Source organism: Rattus norvegicus, chromosome 5, assembly GCF_036323735.1.
Source record: "Rattus norvegicus strain BN/NHsdMcwi chromosome 5, GRCr8, whole genome shotgun sequence".
Lineage (NCBI taxonomy): Eukaryota > Metazoa > Chordata > Mammalia > Rodentia > Muridae > Rattus > Rattus norvegicus.
This window is the reverse complement of record NC_086023.1, coordinates 73,757,974-73,783,854: the sequence shown is the minus strand read 5'-3', so window position 1 is coordinate 73,783,854 and position 25,881 is coordinate 73,757,974.

Sequence of the window (25,881 nt, the reverse complement as noted above, 5' to 3'; positions counted from 1 at the left end):
ACAAAATAGCAAAAACCATGAGTTGAGAAGCAAAAGGAGACCAGAAGGGGATGGGGGTCCCATAATGCTCTTCAAGACATCCCTCAATAACTCAAGGACCTCCCACCAGTTCCCACCTCGAAAAGATTCCAACATTTGCCAATAGCACCACCTTGGGGAAAGCCCGTAATAAAGGAATTTTAAGAGGCACTTAGTCAAGGCAGAAATATAAAACTCAGATATTTGCTGCAATTCATGTTGAGTTATCTATGCAAAGAATGCTCTAATATTGCTGAATTTTATTATCTTTCTAGTCAACAAACACCTAAATCTGTTCCACATGAGCTGATACCAGCACAAATCCACTAATCTATTTTTGTGAAATTGACTTGAAGCTAAAATCTGGGCCTTATTTATGGTTGCTAATTTTTTCCCCATTGTTTGATTGTCAGTCAATATTCCTATCTGCTGAATCATTTAAACGAAGTCTAACAATTCTGAGGTGAGGATTACTCCCAACATTGTATGGCATACTATTTGAATAAAGATTCCGACTTTGTCTTTATTCATGTCAGTGAGAAAAATACTGAAAACAAAGGGGGGGGAACTGTATTTCATCTTGCTGCAAATTTAATTATCAGGTGACTCATCAGTGTATCATCTGTCTTCAGTTAAATAGACTTATAAGTCTATCTAAAGCCAATTTGATATCAGCTAACATTTGGTCATGTGCTTTGCTGAAATTGAGAAAGGTGTAACGCCCAATTCACTCTCTCCCCTCCCTATCTTGCATCTGAAGTGCTACACTCAAGGATCGCTTTGTCACGTAGGGAGCAAGTCTACATCAACGGAATCAAAATTCAGATTAATCAATTCAGTGATAGCAGAAAGCATGAGTTTTTTTTTTTTACAAGTGTAAGAGGGATGTCTAGTGCACACTAGCTGTAGACAGATATGACTGCTTATGCTGAGTGATGGATGAAAAGAACATACAGTCAAATGGGAAAGGAAAGGAAGCACATAACAGGAAGAGAAAAATCACAGTTAAGCCATCCCTTCAAATAAAAGCATGAAACTTCTCAGTATCTTTGGGATGCCAGAATATATCACTTTGTCCAGAACTAAAATACATGGGAGGGGGGTGCTTCCACATCTTGAAGCAAAGGAAGTAGGTTTCTGTGGCAGGACAAAATGTGTACCAATTCCCATTCTGAACTGTTCATTTAGTTGTAGGAGAGAAAAATGTTTAAATTAAGAGAGAGATTAAAATGAAGGAAGAGACTGATATTGGCTATCCATTTGATAACTGAAAAGGTATGAATCAAGTCAATGTTCCAGGATGGAAAAGGGAAATGTAAAATAAAATATACTGTTCGAGTTTTCTATGTATTGATATTATAAAAAAAAACCTTATGACCAAAAACAACCTGGGGAAAAAAGTCTTCCTTTGGCTTGTATCTCCTCATTAGAGTCAGTCATTACAGAAGTCAGAGAAGGAGCTCAAAGGAGGGAGCCTTGAGGCAGGAGCTGAGTCAGAATAAGGTTGCTTACTGCTTTGCTCTCACGCTCCCCTTCAGCTGCCTTTCTCAGACCTCCCAGGATCACCTTCCCAAAGGTGGCATTGCCCACAAAGCACTGGGTTCGCTCATCAATCTTTAATCAAGTAAATGACTGCAGACTTGCCTACAGGCCAATCTGATAGAGGCATTTTCTCAATTGAGGTTCCATGTTTCCAGATGACCCTAGTCAGTGTAGAGTTAACAACAAAACTAACCAACATATACACTAAAGAGGTCGAATACATAAGGCTTTCTAAAAGACACAGTAAAGAATAATAGCATATAAGGAGTAACAGGTGATTATCAGTGTTGGGTATAAGTGGGAAAGAGAACAGAATTAGCATAATTCTGAATGTGAAGTTAGAGAAGATCCTGGCTCCAATTTTGACTTTCAGTTTATAGAGGTCTTTTGCCAGCCACAAGAAATCAAAAGTAGTTTAGTCTCTATAGTTAGAGAGCAACTTTCTCAGATAGAGGAGTGCTCTGAATTCAAAGAAGCAGGAAGTAGTCTTGGTTGTGACAATAGGTGGGGATTGTGGCATTAAGTCTGTGTCTGATATTAGCATACATTTGCATTTCCTAAAGTCATATTTTTATTGGATATTTTCTTTACTTACATTTCAAATGTTATCCCCCTTTCTGATTTCCCCTCTGGAATCCCCCTATCCCTTCTTCCCTCCCCCTGACTCTATGAGGGTGCTCCTCCACCTACCCAACCACTCCCTCCCATCTTCCCGCCCTGGCATTTCCCTACATTGGGGCTTGAGCCTTCACGGGACTAAGGGCCTCTCCTCCCATTGATGCCTGATAAGGCCATCCTCTGCTACATATGTGGCTGGAGCCATGAGTACCTCCATGTGTACTCTTTGGTTGGTGGTTTAGTCTCTGGGAGCTCTTCGGGGTGTCTGGTTGGTTGATATTGTTCTTCCTATGGGGTTGAAAACTCTTTCAGCTCCTTTAGCCCTTTTTCTAACTCATCCATTGGGTACCCCATTTTCAGTCCAATGGTTGGTTGAGAGCATCTGACTCTGTATTTGTAATGGTCGGGTAGAGTCTCTCAGGAGACAGCTTTATCAGGTTCCTGTCAGCATGCACTTCTTGGCATCAACAATATTGTCTGGGTTTGGTGAAAGTATATGGGATGCATCCCTGAGAGAGACCGTCTCTGGATGACCTTTCCCTCAGTCTCTGCTCCACACTTAGTCTCTGCATTTTGTTCTCCGTTCTAAGAAGGACTGAAGCACCTACTCTTTGGTCTTCCAACTTCTTGAGCTTCTTGTGGTCTCTGGATTGTATCTTAGGTATTCCGGGCTTTTGGGCCAATAGCCACTTATCAGTGAGTGCATAACATGTGTGTTCTTTTGTGATTGGGTACCTGACTCAGGATGATATTTTCTACCTATATCCATTTGCCTAAAAATTTCATGAAGTCAGGAAGTGCCCAGGCCCCACTTTCATAGCATAGATCCTACAGACTTGTAAAGGGGCCAGAATCTGCATGTTCGCTAGCACCATAATGATTCTGACATCTACTGCTTCCATGCAACCCTTTGAGAAGCATCTCTTTCTATGAAATTGAGGGTGCTTGGACAGCAGGAGTAAATACTTTCACAAGTAGTAGCTAAAGAAATTGGAAAGACACCATAATGATGAGAATATCTGGAAGTTAAAGGAGAATTTGATTGGCATGGAGAGAGCAGGGATAGGGAGATTGAGAGTGGGGCTTGTAGCCAAGAGGCTATGTACTCTGGGTTTTGCAAAGGTTCATGCCTTTGAGACCTTTGTCCCCTCTCATGTCAGAGTGTTGGTATTTCCATAAGCTTGCATTGACTTGTGGAAAATTGCATTTTTTTCCGTGCTATCAACTCTTGCTCTAACAATTGGTGTTATGTGTTGCTGAAAAAATAGTAACAATAACCATCTTTCATTTTTGAAATCCACTCTACATTTTCTAACAAAACAAAATAATAAAAAGTTCCCTTTAATCTACTAGTGCCTCTAAGAATCTCTTTTGGAGATCAGCAAAATGAATTTGATCATCTGTTGCTCAGAATCTGGGCTGAAAAGTCCAGTTCTAAGAAATAATTGAATGAGTTGGGTGTCGGCAGACCAGTGAATTGAGGCTTCAGAGGAGGCGTAGTAATTATTTTCAAACATGGCCTGAAGGTCCGTCATGCTGAATGGCAGAATTGGTCTGCATGAGAAGAGTGGGGAAAACACCTGACAACAGACATTTACCCATCCAGAACACAGCCATCTTCACCCGGGCTTAGCTCTAGAAACGAGGAACGCCATGCTCTGCCTAGGTCTCAGACAGATTCAATGGTCTCCTTGGTTCTGTTCTTCCTTGTTCCAGAAGAGAAAGCTTGTGCCCATCATGGGCCTTTCCTCATATACCCTCAGCATCAAAACAAGCACATCAACTATTCTCAGGTTTTGTCACTCGTCCTGTTCATGACTTGTCCTCTCTCCACCTCAATGCTTCACAAACTGATCATCTTCCCATCCCTAAGACAAAGAAAATTTCAATTGCCCTCACAAAACTTGACTGAAATTGCTTTTTCTAGCTACTAAACTAACAAATACCACACGTGCACACACACACACACACACACACACACACACACACACACACCATTTATAAGAAGTTACAGGCTTTTCCATAGCATCTTGAACATCTGATGGCCTTTCTCTCCTTTATACAGTTTGAAGTGTGCGGGTCCATGATGTTCATCTGCTACAGAGGACATTGTCCTTTGTTGTTTAAAACCATACTTTATTTATTGTGCTCTTTTCTTGCATTTTCTAACAGCTTTTGCTTTACATATGCCGCTTTCATTACACATAAAAAGGCTCATGGTGATTCAACTCTGAGTTTATGCAATCAAGAAAACTGCATTCTCGGAGACACCGCCGGAACCTGAAAGAAACAGACCGGATAAACAGTTCTCTGCACCCAAATCCCGTGGGAGGGAGAGCTAAACCTTCAGAGAGGCAGACAAGCCTGGGAAACCAGAAGAGACTGCTCCCTGCACACACATCTCGGACGCCAGAGGAAAAAGCCAAAGACCATCTGGAACCCTGGTGCACTGAAGCTCCCGGAAGGGGCGGCACAGGTCTTCCTGGTTGCTGCCGCTGCAGAGAGCCCCTGGGCAGCACCCCACGAGCGAACCTGAGCCTCGGGACCACAGGTAAGACCAAATTTTCTGCTGCAAGAAAGCTGCCTGGTGAACTCAAGACACAGGCCCACAAGAACAGCTGAAGACCTGTAGAGAGGAAAAACTACACGCCGGAAAGCAGAACACACTGTCCCCATAACTGACTGAAAGAGAGGAAAACAGGTCTACAGCACTCCTGACACACAGGCTTATAGGTCAGTCTAGCCACTGTCAGAAATAGCAGAACAAAGTAACACTAGAGATAATCTGATGGCGAGAGGCAAGCGCAGGAACCCAAGCAACAGAAACCAAGACTGCATGCCATCATCGGAGCCCAATTCTCCCGCCAAAACAAACATGGAATATCCAAACACACCAGAAAAGCAAGATCTAGTTTCAAAATCATATTTGATCATGATGCTGGAGGACTTCAAGAAAGACATGAACACACTTAGGGAAACACAGGAAATCATTAATAAACAAGTAGAGGCCTACAGAGAGGAATGGCAAAAATCCCTGAAAGAATTCCAGGAAAACACAATCAAACAGATGAAGGAATTAAAAATGGAAATAGAAGCAATCAAGAAAGAACACATGGAAACAACCCTGGATATAGAAAACCAAAAGAAGAGACAAGGAGCTGTAGATACAAGCTTCACCAACAGAATACAAGAGATGGAAGAGAGAATCTCAGGAGCAGAAGATTCCATAGAAATCATTGACTCAACTGTCAAAGATAATGTAAAGCGGAAAAAGCTACTGGTCCAAAACATACAGGAAATCCAGGACTCAATGAGAAGATCAAACCTAAGGATAATAGGTATAGAAGAGAGTGAAGACTCCCAGCTCAAAGGACCACTAAATATCTTCAACAAAATCATAGAAGAAAACTTCCCTAACCTAAAAAAAGAGATACCCATAGGCATACAAGAAGCCTACAGAACTCCAAATAGATTGGACCAGAAAAGAAACACCTCCCGTCACATAATTGTCAAAACACCAAACGCACAAAATAAAGAAAGAATATTAAAAGCAGTAAGGGAAAAAGGTCAAGTAACATATAAAGGGAGACCTATCAGAATCACACCAGACTTCTCGCCAGAAACTATGAAGGCCAGAAGATCCTGGACTGATGTCATACAGACCCTAAGAGAACACAAATGCCAGCCCAGGTTACTGTATCCAGCAAAACTCTCAATTAACATTGATGGAGAAACCAAGATATTCCATGACAAAACCAAATTTACACAATATCTTTCTACAAATCCAGCACTACAAAGGATAATAAATGGTAAAGCCCAACATAAGGAGGCAAGCTATACCCTAGAAGAAGCAAGAAACTAATCGTCTTGGCAACAAAACAAAGAGAATGAAAGCACACAAACATAACCTCACATCCAAATATGAATATAAAGGGAAACAATAATCACTATTCCTTAATATCTCTCAATATCAATGGCCTCAACTCCCCAATAAAAAGACATAGATTAACAAACTGGATACGCAACGAGGACCCTGCATTCTGCTGCCTACAGGAAACACACCTCAGAGACAAAGACAGACACTACCTCAGAGTGAAAGGCTGGAAAACAAATTTCCAAGCAAATGGTCAGAAGAAGCAAGCTGGAGTAGCCATTCTAATATCAAATAAAATCAATTTCCAACTAAAAGTCATCAAAAAAGATAAGGAAGGACACTTCATATTCATCAAAGGAAAAATCCACCAAGATGAACTCTCAATCCTAAATATCTATGCCCCAAATACAAGGGCACCTACATACGTAAAAGAAACCTTACTAAAGCTCAAAACACACATTGCACCTCACACAATAATAGTGGGAGATTTCAACACCCCACTCTCATCAATGGACAGATCATGGAAACAGAAATTAAACAGTGATGTCGACAGACTAAGAGAAGTCATGAGCCAAATGGACTTAACGGATATTTATAGAACATTCTATCCTAAAGCAAAAGGATATACCTTCTTCTCAGCTCCTCATGGTACTTTCTCCAAAATTGACCATATAATTGGTCAAAAAACGGGCCTCAACAGGTACAGAAAGATAGAAATAATCCCATGCGTGCTATCGGACCACCACGGCCTAAAACTGGTCTTCAATAACAATAAGGGAAGAATGCCCACATATACGTGGAAATTGAACAATGCTCTACTCAATGATAACCTGGTCAAGGAAGAAATAAAGAAAGAAATTAAAAACTTTTTAGAATTTAATGAAAATGAAGATACAACATACTCAAACTTATGGGACACAATGAAAGCTGTGCTAAGAGGAAAACTCATAGCGCTGAGTGCCTGCAGAAAGAAACAGGAAAGAGCATATGTCAGCAGCTTGACAGCACACCTAAAAGCTCTAGAACAAAAAGAAGCAAATACACCCAGGAGGAGTAGAAGGCAGGAAATAATCAAACTCAGAGCTGAAATCAACCAAGTAGAAACAAAAAGGACCATAGAAAGAATCAACAGGACCAAAAGTTGGTTCTTTGAGAAAATCAACAAGATAGATAAACCCTTAGCCAGACAAATGAGAGGACACAGAGAGTGCGTCCAAATTAACAAAATTAGAAATGAAAAGGGAGACATAACTACAGATTCAGAGGAAATTCAAAAAATCATCAGATCTTACTATAAAAACCTATATTCAACAAAATTTGAAAATCTTCAGGAAATGGACAATTTCCTAGACAGATACCAGGTATCAAAGTTAAATCAGGAACAGATAAACCAGTTAAACAACCCCATAACTCCTAAGGAAATAGAAGCAGTCATTAAAGGTCTCCCAACCAAAAAGAGCCCAGGTCCAGATGGGTTTAGTGCAGAATTCTATCAAACCTTCATAGAAGACCTCATACCAATATTATCCAAACTATTCCACAAAATTGAAACAGATGGAGCCCTACCGAATTCCTTCTACGAATCTACAATTACTCTTATACCTAAACCACACAAAGACACAACAAAGAAAGAGAACTTCAGACCAATTTCCCTTATGAATATCGATGCAAAAATACTCAATAAAATTCTGGCAAACCGAATTCAAGAGCACATCAAAACAATCATCCACCATGATCAAGTAGGCTTCATCCCAGGCATGCAGGGATGGTTTAATATACGGAAAACCATCAACGTGATCCATTATATAAACAAACTGAAAGAACAGAACCACATGATCATTTCATTAGATGCTGAGAAAGCATTTGACAAAATTCAACACCCCTTCATGATAAAAGTCCTGGAAAGAATAGGAATTCAAGGCCCATACCTAAACATAGTAAAAGCCATATACAGCAAACCAGTTGCTAACATTAAACTAAATGGAGAGAAACTTGAAGCAATCCCACTAAAATCAGGGACTAGACAAGGCTGCCCACTCTCTCCCTACTTATTCAATATAGTTCTTGAAGTTCTAGCCAGAGCAATCAGACAACAAAAGGAGATCAAAGGGATACAGATCGGAAAAGAAGAGGTCAAAATATCACTATTTGCAGATGATATGATAGTATATTTAAGTGATCCCAAAAGTTCCACCAGAGAACTACTAAAGCTGATAAACAACTTCAGCAAAGTGGCTGGGTATAAAATTAACTCAAATAAATCAGTTGCCTTCCTCTATACAAAAGAGAAACAAGCCGAGATAGAAATTAGGGAAACGACACCCTTCATAATAGACCCAAATAATATAAAGTACCTCGGTGTGACTTTAACCAAGCAAGTAAAAGATCTGTACAATAAGAACTTCAAGACACTGAAGAAAGAAATTGAAGAAGACCTCAGAAGATGGAAATATCTCCCATGCTCATGGATTGGCAGGATTAATATAGTAAAAATGGCAATTTTACCAAAAGCAATCTACAGATTCAATGCAATCCCCATCAAAATACCAATCCAATTCTTCAAAGAGTTAGACAGAACAATTTGCAAATTCATCTGGAATAACAAAAAACCCAGGATAGCTAAAGCTATCCTCAACAATAAAAGGACTTCAGGGGGAATCATTATCCCTGAACTCAAGCAGTATTACAGAGCAATAGTGATAAAAACTGCATGGTATTGGTACAGAGACAGACAGATAGACCAATGGAATAGAATTGAAGACCCAGAAATGAACCCACACACCTATGGTCACTTGATTTTTGACAAAGGAGCCAAAACCATCCAATGGAAAAAAGATAGCATTTTCAGCAAATGGTGCTGGTTCAACTGGAGGGCAACATGTAGAAGAATGCAGATCGATCCATGCTTATCACCCTGTACAAAGCTTAAGTCCAAGTGGATCAAGGACCTCCACATCAAACCAGACACACTCAAACTAATAGAAGAAAAACTAGGGAAGCATCTGGAACACATGGGCACTGGAAAAAATTTCCTGAACAAAACACCAATGGCTTATGCTCTAAGATCAAGAATTGACAAATGGGATCTCATAAAACTGCAAAGCTTCTGTAAGGCAAAGGACACTGTGGTTAGGACAAAACGGCAACCAACAGATTGGGAAAAGATCTTTACCAACCCTACAACAGATAGAGGCCTTATATCCAAAATATACAAAGAACTCAAGAAGTTAGACCGCAGGGAAACAAATAACCCTATTAAAAAATGGGGTTCAGAGCTAAACAAAGAATTCACAGCTGAGGAATGCCGAATGGCTGAGAAACACCTAAAGAAATGTTCAACATCTTTAGTCATAAGGGAAATGCAAATCAAAACAACCCTGAGATTTCACCTCACACCAGTGAGAATGGCTAAGATCAAAAACTCAGGTGACAGCAGATGCTGGCGAGGATGTGGAGAAAGAGGAACACTCCTCCATTGTTGGTGGGATTGCAGACTGGTAAAACCATTCTGGAAATCAGTCTGGAGGTTCCTCAGAAAATTGGACATTGAACTGCCTGAGGATCCAGCTATACCTCTCTTGGGCATATACCCAAAAGATGCCTCAACATATAAAAGAGACACGTGCTCCACTATGTTCATCGCAGCCTTATTTATAATAGCCAGAAAACGGAAAGAACCCAGATGCCCTTCAACAGAGGAATGGATACAGAAAATGTGGTACATCTACACAATGGAATACTACTCAGCTATCAAAAACAACGAGTTTATGAAATTCGTAGGCAAATGGTTGGAACTGGAAAATATCATCCTGAGTGAACTAACCCAATCACAGAAAGACATACATGGTATGCACTCATTGATAAGTGGCTATTAGCCCAAATGCTTGAATTACCCTAGATCCCTAGAACAAACGAAACTCAAGACGGATGATCAAAATGTGAATGCTTCACTCCTTCTTTAAATGAGGAAAAAGAATACCCTTGGCAGGGAAGGGAGAGGCAAAGATTAAAACAGAGACTGAAGGAACACCCATTCAGAGCCTGTCCCACATTTGGCCCATACATATACAGCCACCCAATTGGACTAGATGGATGAAGCAAAGAAGTGCAGACCGACAGGAGCCGGATGTAGATCGCTCCTGAGAGACACAGCCAGAATACAGCAAATACAGAGGCGAATGCCAGCAGCAAACCACTGAACTGAGAATAGGTCCCCTATTGAAGGAATCAGAGAAAGAACTGGAAGAGCTTGAAGGGGCTCGAGACCCCAAAAGTACAACAATGCCAAGCAACCAGAGCTTCCAGGGACTAAGCCACTACCTAAAGACTATACATGGACTGACCCTGGACTCTGACCCCATAGGTAGCAATGAATATCCTAGTAAGAGCACCAGTGGAAGGGGAAGCCCTGGGTCCTGCTAAGACTGAACCCCCAGTGAACTAGTCTATGGGGGGAGGGCGGCAATGGTGGGAGGGTTGGGAGGGGAACACCCATAAGGAAGGGGAGGGGGGAGGGGGATGTTTGCCCGGAAACCGGGAAAGGGAATAACACTCGAAATGTATATAAGAAATACTCAAGTTAATAAAAAAAAATAAATAAATAAATAAATAAATAAATATTAAGAGAAAAAAAAATCAGAACAATGAACGGAGGAAAAAAAAAAAAAAAGAAAACTGCATTCTCATTTCTTGCTGTTAAACAGCAATGTGGTGGCCTTTGCTTCATCAAGTGATCAACTGTATTTGATCTCTTTCTCTATAATCAAGGTTTTGTCACATACCTTGTAGACTAGAAATTCTAAAAGTTGTGAGACTCAAAAACATGAAAGCTGGACACATGAATGTTTTGATGTTTAGCATTCACTTTATCATTGTTAGCTTTCTACCATTTTTGTTTATTTGTAGCAATCAGGATAGGTTAGATTTGCTATTAAAACAATGAAAGAAAAATTAATAAGGCAAAGTTGACTTCTGGTCCAGGATCTCTTCAGAGTGACAGTGCTGACCATGTACTGACTTAACACTGCTGATGTGTTAGCCATTATTGTGTCCTCAGCAGCAAGAAAGGGTTCTATAGTTTTTAGGGTTGGGAAGAAAGAGATGGAGACTCAAACACTGTAAATTAAATACTTCTACCAATGTCCACACACATTTGTTATGTGTTAACATCACATGCTTAATATAACATACATGTTAACACAAGTACTTAACATGGCCATATATAATCCTACAGACTTCCTGAACAGTGAGAAGTAGTAGAGAGAAATCAGAAATGACCAAAAACTTGTGATCTGGGGTTGGGTATTTAGCTCAGTGGTAGAGCGCTTGCCTAGCAAGCGCAAGGCCCTGGGTTCGGTCCTCAGCTCAAAAAAAAAAAAAAAAAAAAACCAAAACAAAACAAAAAAAAACTTGTGATCTTTCACAATTTCCTTCATTATATAGCTTATACTTTATCTCCCACAAACTTAATGAGATGAACCTCAAATTCCTCTTTTACTCATTTCTATTAACTTATATGAAGTAATTCTCTGACATTATTCTACTTGTCAGTATGTTAATAAAAATACACACTGTGAACATGTAAACAGATATATGTGCTTTCATATGATGAGGAGGTCAGCATAATTTAACATCCTTAATACTGAAAACTTGTTTTTATTGGCATATCGATTTTCCCATAGTCTATCATGTTTATAGCATTTAATACATATTAGCATGCATACATTGCTACATTATATAAATATATGATACATTGCTATTTTTATTCTGAAAATTTTTTATTTCAAGAATTATCTGAGATATTTATTTACACTAGAATTTTCATTCTTATTTACTTTGATTTTGATAGAATCTTATGTTTAAATTCTTTTAATTTAGGCTACGAGGAAATCGATTCTATGATTTTCTTTTAATATCTACTTTAGTTTGATTCATCTCAGAAATACATAGACTGTAGCACCATGCAATTTCTCAATGAAGATAAATGAAATAAATCTATTTGTTGTGCCTTTGCCTGCGTGATAGAATTTTTTTCTCTATGCGATAACTTGCCTAGACAGCAAACTTTATATAGATGCTTCACCACAGCTGTAAGAAAACATCTTGACACAACCTAGTATTTATTCTGTTTGGAGAGATCTTTTATTTTGAATATATACTTGTGACACTTTCCCCCACACCTGAAATTGTAAAACATTATAAGAACATGTGTATATATCTCTTTTCACCAGATGCTTGTTACCCACTTACTCCTTTTGATCTATGGAAGATGTCATCAAAAATTTTCTCTGTAGCGCCTTAGAATTAGTAATTAAGCACTAAGGCTCATTTGGCCTGTTGGAACCACTCCTCTAATCTACAGTCTCCTCATTCCAACCTCTGTCTTCCAGGCTGAGAGGGTGATGGAGAGATGCTTGCATACATAATGCTAGTCTTCCAAGCTGAGGTGGATATAGTGAGATGCTTGTGTCCACGATACTAGTCTTTCTGGATGACATGGAGATGCTTGCATACATGATGCTGGCCTTCCAGGTTGAGATGAAGATGCTTGCATACATGAACAAAGGAGGCTACAGCCATGCCCCATGGAGAAGAACTGCTTGTCATTTTTAACCTGAAGATGATAATAAAACCTGAGCTGATAGGTAAGCAGAAAAATTTAAATAGAAAACACACGAACGAACAATGACAAATGAGCCCCCCAACTAAGGGATAATAAAGAAAAATTCATAAAACTAAAAGCTGTTGGGGAAAAATCATAAAATTTAATAAATTCCTAGTTAATTTTCTAAAAAGGGATATAAACTATCTAGTTTGGAATGAGAGAACACTGATTTCCACAGATGCCTCTAAAATCTAGTTTTTGTAAAATTCCAACCTAAATGAAATGATCCAGAACACCCCGAAGGAGCTGATTTATCAGATAAACTAAACTGATTTAAAGGAGAAACCTGTCATCTGAGTAGCCGTTCATGTATTAAAGAAAGTGAATTTTTAATTTAAAACCTTCCCACAGATAAAATTCACGTCCAGATGGCTTCATTTCTGAATCTTACAAAAACAGTTTTAACTGGAGAAGAGAACATTCCAGCTCTTAAGGACCCAGAATTAACTCAGTGCTCAAGCCAGGCAGTGATACTGCAAAAAAGGGAAAAGTCTGGATCAATTTTCCTCAGAAGTAAAGATGTAACACTCATACTGTTTTTTTTTTTAAAAACATAGGAAGCAAAATGGGGCTTGAGAGATGGCTTGGCAGCTAGGAGAGTTGCTGATCTTTCAGAAGACCCAGATTCAAGTCCCAGCACCCACACAGAGACTCATAGTTGCCTGCAACCCCAGCTCCAGCAGATCAGACACCTCTGCTGGTATCATGAGAACAGGCATGCACACGGTGCTTACTTAAACTTATGTGTAGACAAAACTCCCACCCATAAAATAAAAAAAAATAAAATAAGAATAATTTTGACAAAAACACTAGTAGACTTGAACACTGTAAACTATTAATGAAATGTAGCATTAGTGGGTTGGCAAGATGGCTCATCAAGTAAAGGGTGCCTGTGGCTAAGGTCAATGACCTTAGTTTGATCCTTGAGGTTCATATGGTAGAAGGAGAGAACCAAGTTGCCAAATTGTTCTCTTTCCCACACAAGCAATGGCATATGCACACACACACACACACACACACACACACACACACACACACACACACACACACAAGGGTTGGAGGGACAGAAAGACAAAGACAGACAGAGACAAAGAGAGAAACTAAATAAATGTAAAAAAAAAGGACAAAAGAATACAATATTTCTTTGTATTTTTCTTTTTTATTGTTGTAATATAAATCATGACCAAAAGCAAGTTGAGGGAGAACATTTATTTTATTTTAAACTTTATAGTGAATCCTGGGCAGGAACTCAAGGCAGGAAGCTGGAGTCAAGATCTGAAGCAGAAACCATGGAGGAATGCCACTTACTAGCTTACTTCCAGTGCCTTCCTCAGCATACTTTTTTCAAAGCACTCAGGCCTACCTGCCCAGAGGTTGTACAAGCCAAAGTGAGGAGGGCTGTCCCCCATCAATCACTAAGCAAGAAAATGCCCCATGGGCTCATACTTAGGTCAGTCTAGTAGGGGCATTTTCTCAATTGAGGTTCCAACAATCCAAACAACCCTAGCCCTGGTCAAATTGATATATAGCTCACTAGCACAGGAGGAAGGAGGAAAAAGGGTCATCCCATCTTACCTGTTATACTCCATCATTGAGTGAAAGACGGGCAGGAACACAAGGCAAGACCGTGAGGAAAAACTTCCAAGGAACCTTGCTTGAGGGCTTGCTCCAGGATTCACATTCAGCTACCCTTCCTACACAGCCAAGGCCCATCTGACTAGGGATGGCACTGCCTACAGTTTCTTTCCATGACCCCTTCAATCCACAGGACCTTATGTCAATTAGCAATTAAGAAAATGACCCCCAGACATGCCCACTGACTAGCCTGATAGAAACAATTCTTCAACCTAGGGCCTTTCATCCCCCCCCCCCCATGTCAAGCTGACAACCAAGACTGTCCAACGCAACTATTGAGAAGCTCTAGTGAAAATTTACATACCATGTTTATGGATTAAACACTCAATGTTTTGAGATAGCATTTCTCTCCAAATTGACCCACCATTTTATATATGCATTTTTATAGTATATAGAACTACTATCATCAAAGTCAAAATACCAGAAGATGGCTTGTTTATAAAAATTGACAACTGTATTCTAAAAATTAATGTGAAAAATTTAAAACCTAAAGATAGCCTAAACAATTTTGAGAAGAAAAGTTTGGTAGTAGTTATGCTACTTGTAAAAATATAGAGCAATTGAACAACATATAAATGCCAGTAAAGTCATATACTTCTGGTAAATTGGTCCCATTAAAAATGTCAATATTAATTAATATGGATATTTGTGATGAACATATTAGACAGAAGAGGATATTAACATAGAAAAATAAAAATAACTTTAACTCTTAGTATACATAAAGGATAATGCACCAAAACCAGATAGGCTTTGTAGAAGGAAGCAAGGAGAGATTTCATGACCTTAGAGTTGACATGGATTTTTTGAATATTAGATGAAAGGCTGGATTCCCTAAAGAAAATCTGAACTTAAATTTCAGAATAAAAATCCTGTTCTTCCATAAATATAGATCAAATGAAAATATTTACAATATGACTATTTGCCAAAGATTTTGTGTTCACAACATATAAAGAACGCATACGACACAATAAAAAGAATTAAACACGCTAATTGAAAATGGCAAAATATTAGAAAACTTCAGGATAAATCAAATTGCCAATAAGGAACTTTTAAGTTTTGTCACCAGAGAAATGCAAATAAATCCATGTGATACCATTATATGCTCATTAAACTAGTGATAAAAATAATGAAGTGTGTGGTGGCAAAGATGTCAAACACTGAACACTTTCATTTGTTGAATGAGACAATGTAAAATGGAAATAAAATCATCTTATAGAAATACTTGGCAGTTTCTGATAAATATATTCTTGTCATAAAACCTGACAATCCCAATCCTAGATTCCCACTCAAAAAACATTTTTTTCTGTGCAAAGACATATATATATATATATGTATATATATGTATATATATACATATATATATATATATATATATATATATAGTTTTTAAGTTCCAAATTGGAACTATCAAAATATCTATCAACAGTGATTTTATAAGCACATCATGGCATGTCCATATAAAGGAATACCACTCACCAAGGAAGAAGACACAACATGGGCACATTTCAAAAATATTGTATCCTGTAGGCAAAACATGTGCAAAGGCATTTGAAATCACACTTTCCATATAACAATAGGTTGTAATGGTGCTTGCTTACAATTCATGTGGAATGGGGAAAAGTTAATTGTAAAAATGGACAGAACGGTTTTTAAAGTAATTGAAATGGTTTGTGCTTGAGTTTTTGTGGCTAAAAAGGATCTACGCCAAATTTTAAATATCCTTTAATAGTAGATGCATTTTAGGGTGGATAATTTCATTGCAATAAAGTTGATTTTTGAAGTAAAAATAAAATAGCTAGCTTGACTAACTAAATAACAGTAAAGTACAGATAATTTAAAATAAATACTGTAAGACATCACATCATCAATGGACATTACACTAGTAGAAATGTTAACATGACTCCCTTGGGCTGAAGTAAACAACATCAGACAAAATCTTGGATATAGATAAAGGAATGAAGTTTATGAAAAATGCCAACTATGGAGCCAAACACAAATTATTATATTTTGGGGCTGGGAAGATAATTCCATGCTTAAGAGCGCATCTTGCTTTTGCAGATATTGAGTTTTAGTTCCCACCACCCATATAGTGTTATATGGCCATCCATAACTCCAGTTCCAGGGAATCTGACAAAGTCCAGGCATGTGCTTGTTATATATACATACATGCAGGAAAAGCACTCACATATAAAGTTAAATTATACAACCCAATTTAAAAAAACTTTTAAAATATTCTTTGAGGTTATAATATAATTACATCATTTTCCTGGTCCCTTTTCTCCCTCCAAATCCTCCTTTCTCACTTTTAAATTCATAGCCTCTTTTTTCATTATTTGTGACATCCATACATATGCACACACACACACACACACACACACACACACCTCCTCCTCCCCAAGGATTAGATTTTATGGTTCCAGAAGGCACAGTACAAGCTTCCAAAGGAGGGAAGTAGGAGCAGTCCTAACCAACCATGACTCCTATGAACCATACAGTGACCTAGCACAGTAAACCTAAGGATGTAGTAATGCCACACATACCTTGGTTGTAACCAACAGATCTCGAACTGGACCTAAGACATGATCAACAAGAGGAAAGTCATGCTGGGTACTTGAAACCTAACTACCTACCCAGGACTAGTGAAATCGTGGATCTTAGAGGAAAACCTGTAACCAGCAATTTGCTAAACCAGCATAATCCCCAACTACATTATAAATACTCCTTAAAAGATTACACTTTGATCTTAGCTTACTTATTTCTTAGAAGTTTGCTGATTACTTAAAACAAGTTATAATATTATACTGTGGTGACTGAAACTATACAACTAAAATATTACAAAATTTACACATAAATGGAATTATTTCTAATGGTCCTAATATTTTTTCACTGGTAGAATATGAACTTTAAGAATACTGGGATGAGAGTCATAAAACTTAATTTTAGAAATTCACAGTAAGTATTGACAGCAATACAAATTAGTATGAATAAAATTTATTTGAAGAATTAAAATGGCTTTTGGGAAACAATATTAGTTGATTAACTCAAATTAAGCCAAATAAGGCATGAAAAGTGTATAACAGATGAAGGTGAGCAAAAATAATCTCAAAATGATATGGCTACATATAAATAATTCCCTAATTTTATTCACTGTAAATGGACAAAACATTTTAATTAAAATACATAGGTTGTCTTTAACAAAGCAAGATAAAAGGAGAGGCTATTTACAGGTAACAAGCTACTACAAAGAGTGGTTCAAAGTAACATAGAAATAATGTCTTTAAAATACTAGTAACAATGGGAAATAGAATCCAAATTCATGTCTTAGCTCCTGCTTCTCAGAGAATCTGACTTAAGAAAAGTCTCGAATTGTCATAATGAATCTGTGAGTCGCTCAAAACATTCTGACCTTATTGCTGCACCTAGTAGTCATCTGATTACAAACAATAAAATATAAAGTCATACCAAGACAACACATGTAGGATCTCCCATTAGGCAAACTTAATAGAAATTTCAAAATCTTCAGCGTCTTTGGACTGGCCCTTAACATAGTAGTGCGATCAGATATTGTTCTTGAATCATACACCACTCCTCAGCACACCTGTAGGGTTGAAGAAAACTTGCCCAGAGCTGAGCCTTCTTCCTGCTCTAATGAATTCCCAGACTGCTTTCTAATCCTTTCAACACTTGACTCTGCTGTCTAATAAGGATGTTTTGAGCAGGTGGGACTGGCATCTTGCCCATTTAGACTCTTCTACTTGTAAGTGAACTGGGACTCTGGGATTCTATCAGAGAAAAATCCTTGAGTTCTTTGCTGACTTAACTGGATCAAAATCTCTCCCAGTTTTTGATGGGGAAAGTCTCCACTGGCAAATTATATGTGTAACATGGACACATGACATGTTCAAGCTGCCTTTCCTTAGAGAAATGTGGGCTTCTGCAGCCCTGTTTTCTTTTCCCACTTAGGAATACGGCAGAGACGTAGGGTCAAGGTACCCAGAATGGGTTAAAGACAATCCTTTCTATTTGCCTATAAATTCAACATCTCTGGTTTCCTTTGAAGTTTTTCTCCATTGCCATTTGTAATTTTCAGTCTTTATAATCCCCTTTAGCATTTCTGATTGAGCAGGTCTATTACTGACAAGTCTTATTGTTGTTTATCTGAAAATGTTTATAGTTCACTTCTGTTGGAGATGGTGATGCTGGTTGGCCTTTAACCAGCTTTGGTGAGTCATATCTGGGCCCATGTCTAATACATTTTTCTATGAGAGCCGGAGGCATGATTTATTCTCTAGTAACTGCATGTTATAGGTGCTCACAGCCCAAGTTCTTGGTGTATATGGATCATGATATAAATACTTACTATGGTTATTTATCATTACTATTAATCTCTATTACTGGAAACTAATAGAATGCTATCATTTCTGTGAGTTCTTGGGATGTATGGAATAAATGAGTTCTCCCTGAAATATTTTAAGACCCATTGAAGCTAGAAACCACAACCACTGAGGAATTCCAAAGTTATTCATTTTGCTCTTTGGCCTTCTTGAGATTCATTCCTTGCTAACAGAGAAGATCAGCACATAGTTTCTCTGACACTGGCCAAACCGTTTATCCCTTATTTACTGTGGACTCTGCTCTTGATCCTGTTTCAGGATTCACCATTGTTGTTGTTCCTATTCTAAATTGCTCGTAAACTTCTAATTTTAAGCAAATGCTCCTGGGGCTGGAGATGCAGCCCAGCTGCTAGAGTAATTTCTGAGAATGCAGACATCCCCAGGGTTTGTTTCCCTGAACCAAGCAAGGTGACACATGTCTGTCATCCCAGCCCCAGGACAGGCAAAGGCAATCAGAAGTTCAGAGTCAACCTGAGCTGCATAGGGAATTTGAGGCCAGCCAAGGCTAGACATTTTGTCTAAAATGTAAATAAATCCACATAAGTACTCAGATGCCCTGCTTTCCCTGAGATGCCATTTCTCTTGTGTAGTCTTTCAGTGATGGCTAGCGATGTCTCCTACATACTCTATTTCATGTCAGGCTATGCTTTCTCAGATGTGGGTAGAAGGCTTACACATTTTCACTTAGGAAGAATGATTAAGAAGCTCAAAATGAAGCCTCCTCAGACTGAATACATATACCCTGATGCTAGCCTAGCCCTGTCTCCAGTCTAGAGTACATTTTGGATTTCCATTTTAGAGTCTAGACTTGACTCCCCTGGTTAGTAATCAGTACAAGACTCTTGCTTCTGCTTTGTTTTGTTTTATATTGTTGTTTTTATGCTACCACACTAAATTTGGACAGGGCTCCCTGTCTCTACTGTAGATCACAACCTTGGCAGCACATTATCTGTTGCTCACTTCAATGCTAGGTAACACACACACACACACACACACACACACACACACACACACACACACACACACAAAAGACCTGTTGAACAGACTTTACTTCTGAGTTGCCCATCCAGAAACTTTCTATGTTGCCCTTTTAAAAAGAAGAAATACATATATCTTTAACTTTCCACAAAAGATCTCTTTTCCTTTTCTGTTTCCTCACCCAACAGTCTCTTCTATGCGTGTGTATATTTCTGTATATTTCTGTGCAGGTCGTAGGAGCTCTCTCAGACATTTCCAAAGGGTAAAGGGGAAGATCTAAAGCAGCCTTGTCCCTTTACATATGCAGTATCATCTGCCTAAAATATCATTAATCTCCTAGCTTAAACAACTTCTTCCCATCATTGAAAATCCTCACCAGCCATCCAGCTTGAATAACCAGGAACACACACTCACCCAGGGGCCGGCCATTGCCAGTGCTTCCGTTGAAGATGCTCCTTAACTGGAAACTTTGCCAGTGAAATCCTTGGGCAAAGGGTGGCGGTGAATTTAGCACTGCAGGTTTTAGCAAGTTTGCTCAGGCACTTCGGAGAGCAAACCACAGAACTGCCTCTTCACCTCTACTGGCTAAGAGCTGAGGTTTCATTTTGTAGACCAATGGGCTTCTGTGGACTTGTGTGTTCAGGTGTCCTATATCTGCACATGTATGTCTATGGGTCAAAGCCACATGTTGGCTATCATGTCTAGAATCTACACCAGTGACCTCACAGAGAGCATGCATTTTCTAGTGAAAAGCTATTGCTCCAAAAGTGTTAAGGGACCAGGAGAGAGTGATTGCCCACAAGTCATCGCACAGACAGCCCCTGAGCAATACTTTTCTCTATTAAGAGAAGGTTTGCGTTGCTGTACTCCATCACAAGCTTTTATAAAAATCTCCTTCCTTCAAATGTGCTTCATTGCCAGGCACTATGGCTGACAGGTCCTCGCTTTGTCACGCAAGGTGCTCAATAATTCCTCCATCCCTGACCTTAGCCTCAGTCAGTATAAATGAGTGAAGGTTTTAAAAAGGCTTCAAGGAATTATGGTTCTTCCCCTCCCTCATTGCATTCCCATACCTGGTTTCCATCATGATAACAAATAAGGCTCCCAATGGCTAAACACGTCTGATGCCTGACCAGTTAAGAGAAAATTCCATGCTTCTTGGAAGTCTCACACTTCACAGTATAGGGGTACAGATCACGGGGCTACTACAGTCACTGTGAATTCAAATTTGATTCTCTCAGCCATACAGTGAAGGACAAAAATGGTAAGTAGGCCATCAAAAGGCACCTGGGCTTATGTGTAGTTCAATGTGCAGCTAGATACAGGTAATGGGAAGTTTTTCTGTACCTTTGAGCTGATCTGGTCACCTCCTACAACTGGTGAAATGCCATAGGCTGCCCAGGGTCATTTGTCACTGCCATGATGAAAGACATTCTGAGACATGGCTGCCCTGTTCTCTTGGATCATGCCTGTCCTAATTCCATTACTCTTTCTGTAATAAAATATCTTAACTTCACCCCCCCCCAAAAAAAAACAGCTTAGTGAACAAAGAGTTTATTTGGCAATAATCAACTCAACTCAGGTAATAGTCCATCACTGAGAGAAAGTGAGTCAAGGAAGAAGCTGAAGAAGCTAGTCATTTTACAGCCACTGTTAAGAGAGAAAAACAAATGCAGGAAGGCAACCTTGTTTGCCCTCAGGGGGCTTTCTTCCTACTTATACCACTGAGGACCCAGAGAATGGTGCAACCTGCAATCAAGGTTACCCTCTCCCCTCCCCCAATATGAACATGCCCACAGGCCAAACTGATCTAGGTAACTCGTCTTAAATACTTTATTTCTAGGCGATTCTAGGTGCTATCAAATGGAAAGCAACTAGTGCAATTCCTTTAGTTCAGTCAGCTGCTAGCTCAGAAATTGGGGCAAGTTGATGCCTCTGCAACCTGAAGTTTGGAGAGCTCATGCTGTGAAGAAGGCAAAGGATGCTGGGATCATTTCACTGTACTGCCAAGAATTAGCTTGTCCCAGTAAGAGCAGCATTTCCTTAGTTGTGGAGCAAAGCCCAGAAAGGATCTTCTTCTAAGCACCTACTGTGGCAGTAGGCTGGGTGCTTCAGAAATGAAATGTCCTTTGGTCTTCACAATAGCTCTGAGAAGTTCAATAATGAACAATTCTTATTGAATTAATATGTTTGTATACTAATGTATATGAATATATGTATATGAATTCCTTATTTAAGTAGATAAATGACACCACTGCTACACACAGGCTGCTGCTTTGAATTAGATAGTAAAGCTACATACATATAAATATATAACATAAACTAAAACATTAGTTGCCTTAAGGGAAGTCTGGAAAAATCTGTTAAGGAAGTAAAATAGAGGGTCAAATCACTCTTAACTAAAAGAAGACCCTTAAAGGATGGAAGAATGAATGATATAAAATAGACTTTGTGGATACAAAAAGACCAGGAGAAAGGAGCCTGAAAAAAAGAAACAAAAATAATAGGCAAAGTGTTATTTCCACCCAAAGGGATCTGCATTCAACAAGCTAGAACCTGGGATGATTAAATTAGCGGATATTAAAGAGTCAATCCCTAAGTATCTCAATGGTCCCACTAGGACTCCTTAAACATGGAGGAGGGCTAAGGAAAGTAAGAGGTGAGATGATAGCAGCAGGCCAGAGGGGCCATGTCACTGGCTTTGCAGATGCTGAGAGGTTGGCATGGGAAAGGAATGGGAGAAGCCTTGAGAAGCTATAAAAGGCAAGGAAATAGACTTTCTCCTGGGGCCTCCAGAAAGGAATATTGTCCCACTGGTACCTTGACCAGGGCTCTATGGGAATTGAGTCAGACTTCTGACCTCCAGAACTGCAAGGTATTAAGTATGTGTTATTTTAAGCCATCAAGTCAGAGTAAACTGTGCCAGCAACACACGGAAATGTATACAGAAGAAACTACATGGGGGAATCACTTAAGAAAAAAACACACAGTATATAAAAGAAGCTAGAGAGGCTTGGGAGGCAGGCAGGAGTCTGTCCCACAAAGGCAATAGGGAGCTTTGTACTCAGGAATACGCCCTACTATAGTCCTTCATTAAAATTAGACAGAAAGAAGTCAGGGTCTAGTTACAAAGTTGTTAGAATGATTTCAAAAAAGTGATGATCCCTCTGAGGATGGAGTCAGAGCAGTGGGGAAAGAGAGACTCATTCTTTCACTCTTTCACCCCATTTAATGTTTTGGAGAGTCTGATTTGCTTTTAGGTACCACTATAGGTACTGAGGATATAAAAGTGTATGTAGTTATAGATATAGGTTAGATAGATATAGATTAGAAATATAGATATAGATGTAGCTAAAGATAGAGATAGAGACAGATATAGATATAGATATCATCACTCCACTCTGGATTTACAGTTTAATAGGCACCCATTTATAATACTCCAAGATTAAAATGTATTAGAAGGTTGTAAACTGTCTAAAGGAAACAATGAGGAAAAAGGATTTTTAAAAGAAGAATAGTAGATATGGTAGAAAGTGCACTTGTGACAGTGAATGGCAGGTATGATAATGACAAGTGAGGCAGTGAGTGGCAGGTGATGAGTGAGTGGCAGGTGATGAGTGAGTGGCAGGTGAGGCAGTGAGTGGCAGGTGATGAGTGAGTGGCAGGTGATGAGTGAGTGGCAGGTGATGAGTGAGTGGCAGGTGATGAGTGAGTGGCAGGTGATGAGTGAGTGGCAGGTGAGGCAGTGAATAACAGGTGATGAGTGAGTGGCAGGTGATGAGTGATTGGCTGGTGAGGAGGTGAGTGGCAGGTGAAGCAGTGAGTGACAGGTGATGAGTGAGTGGCAGGTGAGGCAGTGAGTGGCAGGTGATGAGTGAGTGGCAGGTGATGAGTGAGTGGCAGGTGATGAGTGAGTGGCAGGTGAGGAGTGAGTGGCAGGTGAGGAGGTGAGTGGCAGGTGAGGCAGTGAATAACAGGTGATGAGTGAGTGGCAGGTGATGAGTGATTGGCTGGTGAGGAGGTGAGTGGCAGGTGAGGCAGTGAGTGACAGGTGATGAGTGAGTGGCAGGTGAGGAATGAGTGGCAGGTGAGGAGGTGAGTGGTGAGTGAGGTGGACAGACAACTATTTCAAAGGGACTTTGAATGAAAGCCTCTCTGAAAAGACGATATTTGATCACAGACTTAAAGAGGAGAGACAACAGATATCATAGGATGGAGCTTCCCGGTAAAGATCAGAAGCCAAAGTACATCCACAGTCAGATGAGGAGGCTTCCCTGGCTGAGAGAAATGAACAAGGAAGTAAGATCCAGAAGCTGAGGTCAGACACCCAGGCAGGCACTTCCCTTGGACAGACTGCAGATGACTGGAGAAATGCAGTTTTACCTAAATACAGTGACAGATTCTGCAATTAGAACAGGCAGAACTAGAAGGCTCGGCAAGTAGAAATCCCAGAACCTGACACAGGCCCAGCTGTTGAATTTGTCTAAGGGAATCAGGCTGATCCCACCAAATCCATCCAAAGATCAGTCAGCAGCATAGGGGAAGCACAAGCAGAAACAGGAGCCATAATTCAGCTCAAGTCTGCTGTGATGTGTGTCTTAAGTAAAACACTGACATTGCTTCCCATGCCTTCTTCACAGGTCAAAGAACACCTGGTCAGTACAGTAGAAGAGACTTGGGTCCCTTGAATAATGTACATTCTCTGGATAGAGGCAGACAGAGATTACCTCTTAAATTGCCACTAGAGAATGTCCTGCATTGATGACATTACCATATGTCATCTTAGATATGTGTCTTGACATGTCTAGGTCTCAATTTCCATATGTAGGAAAAGAGGGCGATTTCATTCCCGAGTGACCTAAGGTTCTGCGGTTGAGGAGATCAAGGCCACAGATTTATCCTGTACATGACCTGAAACACACTAAAGTGGGAAGAGGACCTTGGGGTGCTCTGTGGCCTAGCATTCTGATTTGATGCAACAGGAAAAACACTGTGGTCTACAATAGTGTACACCGGTATTTGCACCTCCATTCCATCTCTTACCGACCACGTGTACATCTCTCTCAAACTCACCCTGCAGTGTCAGTAAGACGTAAATACAGACGTGCATACTAACAGCCACGCGACTTTGAACCAGGTACTTTGCCTCTGTGAGGCTCAGATTGTCACCTGCAAATCGAGGCATTGCTACTTAGTTCAGTGTGTTACTCAAGGAGGATGACGGGAAATGCACAGGATATAGGAGAACGCCTGAGCCATTAAAATGGAGGTGCTGCTGTTAGCATTCTACAAAAGAAAGTCAGAGATGAGGCTCCCACTAGAAGTTGGGAGTGATAGTGATCTTGCTGAGAAATGGCATACTAAACCAACAGCTCAGGGAAAGGGGGTTAGGAAGTCAAGTTGCTCTCCACACTGTTCCGGGTACGCCTGAAAATCTCTAATGAAAAATCACTCAGTTTGACTTGAGAATGGATAGGCAGTGCTCTCGGGTCCCGTCTTCCCTGGTCACTAATCAGAGACACCTTATTACCTACCAGGAGTTCCTTTCATGCCAATTGAGAAGCACAGCCTTCTAGGAAACTCGGGCATCATTCCAGGTCGTGCTAATTTGATCTAGAATACCTGCTAACCTGAACAATCTTTGCCCAGAGGTGCGAAGAGGGCCAGCAGGATTTGTGTCTTGTCCTTTACCTGGCTCTGGGTTTCATGCCAAGTACTTACCCTATAGGGACTGATTCTGAAGACTGGATTTCCTCAGAATGATGTGCCCTGACTACCAGCTGGGTTGGGCCAATGAGAAATAAATTAAGCAGCAGGAGAAATACAATAAGAGAGAGTGTGACTGAACAAAGCATAGTGGGAGAAAGTGGCCAGAGTATTTCTCCCCATTTCTCTCTCTGCTAGAGAAGGAACCTGTGGCATGGGTGATGTCTTTTCCATAGCTCCAGCACTTAAGGAGTGACCCCCAGCCACTAAGCTCTGGCAGTACTACATCTGCCTTTCATCCTTGCGACCTCCATCTGCCTGTCGTTGTTAACCTAAGGTGCCTTGCTGCCCTAGCCTTTCTCTGCAGCTGTTCTTTCTCGATGGAAGCTGTTACCTATCCTAACTTGCCTCTTCTTTAAATGCTTCATTTCCTTCCTGCCTGTACCCTGCCT